Raw genomic sequence first — 2,737 nt, forward strand, 5'->3', positions numbered from 1 at the left:
ATAAAGTGGAAAATGAAGATTTTAAATTAAAAGATGACCCCAATTATGGGGAGTAGGAAGAAATATTTAGACTAAGACAGTAGAAGTCGAGCGAGATAAGGAGACCCAAGACGGTACTCCTATACGGAAATTCATGAACCTGTCTAAACAGAACTTATATTTTATTCCCAACCACCACCTTGAGGAAACAATATGGTGTGAAATTCTTTCAGGACCTCTAAGTTGCTAAGCTCTCAGAGTTCCAAGGAACAAGCTGACCCAGTCGAGGCAAGAGCCTTGCTAAAGGAAATATAGGAATCATTTGAGATTCTAAATGATTGACGAATCACAAAAGACTGTTTTTATCACTTACCCTCCTAAGAGAGAGACCACCTGCTGATGAAAGACCAAGGAAGGCACAGAGCAAGAGATTATAATAAACTGATTTAAGTTCAGTCAATTGTTTTCAGGAAAGTACTTCCCAAGGTTATAGAGATAGAGTAAAAGCTTTAGAGCCAGAACAAAGGCAAACAAGTATGATGAATTATGAATCTAAGTTGTAAAAGTTGTCAAGATTCGTTCTAAGGACACGAATCCAGAATGACGAGATGTTTGAAATCAATGCTTATGTTGTGTTGGTTTATGAAATAATGATAAGAGAAAGGGAAATAAAAAGGAACTGAAGTGGAAAGGGATATAAAGGCAATAGAGTTTGAGGTATGATAAGGGAGTCGGGTATGAGGAAACCCTAAAGACTCGTAGCAATAGAAATAGGAAAGTATGTAATCATTGGTATGCGGGTGATTCACCACGAGTTAAAGTTGATGGTTGAAGGCATACAAGTTATGTACATTTTATCCCCTTTAAGTTGGGAGGATTCAAGGAAACCTTTAGATAGTTCGAAGGATAAATAATAAGACGCGGATAGACTAAGGAGACAAGAAAGTAAGAAAGTAAGAAAATTGGATGAAGGAAGTGACCTTCAATAATGTGAAATGTAAGACCGGTGGCTCGAATCTCAGAAAGGGAGACGCCAGGTATGAGAGGTATCCCAACATTGAGATGACTGTTGAGATAAACAACAAAAGTAAATAAGGAATTATTAAGAAGAAGTTCACGTTGAACATGACCAATATCTTCCAGAACATCCATGTTATCATTACCAAATCAGGAAAGAAAAGCGGATGACCATTGTTATCTTTTGGAGGCCATATGGATTGACCTCAATTTGAATAAGGATGCTATTATGAAGTTAGGTATAGACTATCGAGATGGGAATGATGAATAAGATAATCTATCAAGGATATATGACTTGATTTATCCATGGAAGGATGCAGGCACCTTCTAAAGGTGGAATTAAGGATAGAACATTGGTAACTTAAAATGAATCCTAGGGGACTGCATAAAGGTTGGCATGTCACCCGTAATAGGGACAGTATGAGTTTTGACAGTATGATTGGGAAAGGGTTAAGGTAACAACAACCTTTAAGAATCAGTGGAGAAATTTTTCAGAAGAATATAAACAATGGTTCTAGTATTAGAAATGGTATTGTGATATGCCCTGTATCTAGGGAATACAGGAGGAACGATTGAAGGATAACCTTAGAGGTTTTACAAGGAGAAAGGTAATATTCAAAATTCTCAAGAATAGAAATGTTGATAAAGGAAATATGACGTAATTATAATGTTGCCAAGTGAGGCACGTATTAAACCATGAGAAAGTATGAATTGAACCAGTAAAGGTTGAAATTGTTCAGGGTAATTAGGACCTAAGATAAAAGATGTTCTAAGTATGATTGAGAGTCAGTCGTGACAGTGATTAACCTCTAAAGATTGAGGCAATAACTTATGGAAAAATGGTGATATATTTTTTTTATTTTATTTACTCATCAGATATTAAAGAAAAGCATTTTCACATAAGCTGTGATTGAAATAAGGTAGAAAATTTATTTGGAGGTGGTTAAAATGACATTGACTGTAAGGAAATTTTACTATCAGGAAAGGCCAAAGAGGTGGCCGACACTTTAAAGGTAAGAGGATAATTATAGGCGCGTCTGCCAAAGGAATACAGTGATGATGGTTGAAGCCGGGAAGGTTGTATTACGGTTCGGAAGATTGACATTCCTTCATATGACTGTGCAATACTCAACCGTAATAGTAGTTGGGTAAAGGTTTAATTCGTGTAATCGCCATTAGCGGGCTATCTATCTTAGAAGGTACTATCTTGAGAATGAGCCTGGACCATGTTTCAAAAGGACTAAATGAACCTTTGAGTTAAGTCTTCTATCGAAGGCATATGATTAAGAATGGTATTAACCTGCTATCGTTACTTTGATTGAAACTCTTCTGCAATTTTATCTACTTCATGTCATGAAAGTACGTCAGAGTTTGGAGTGTTTTTCATGAATTGTGATTGGTGGTTATGTTAACTCCTTAGGAGAATTAGATACGAGATGTATGGACTCCGTATGGTTAGCTATTAAGACTTCATGGAAAATGAATGACTACAGTAGGTCAGTGGTGGACCATAGTAAGGCAGCAATAATTCTGCGAGTAATGAGCTGATTACAACCGTGAGAGTTGTATTGGAATGGGTGTTGAGATTGAGTACCACTAATCGGGTCGTGGTAGTGTATAAGTTATCATTGATAGACTGAATAAGTAGAGTATCTACCTATTGAATATTATTCTTTCTTATCAATAGAGAGTCGTAATACTATACGAGGAAGGTTGCAGTGCAAGCATAGAATTCTATTAA

This window comes from Apium graveolens, chromosome 5 (genome assembly GCF_009905375.1).
Source record: "Apium graveolens cultivar Ventura chromosome 5, ASM990537v1, whole genome shotgun sequence".
Lineage (NCBI taxonomy): Eukaryota > Viridiplantae > Streptophyta > Magnoliopsida > Apiales > Apiaceae > Apium > Apium graveolens.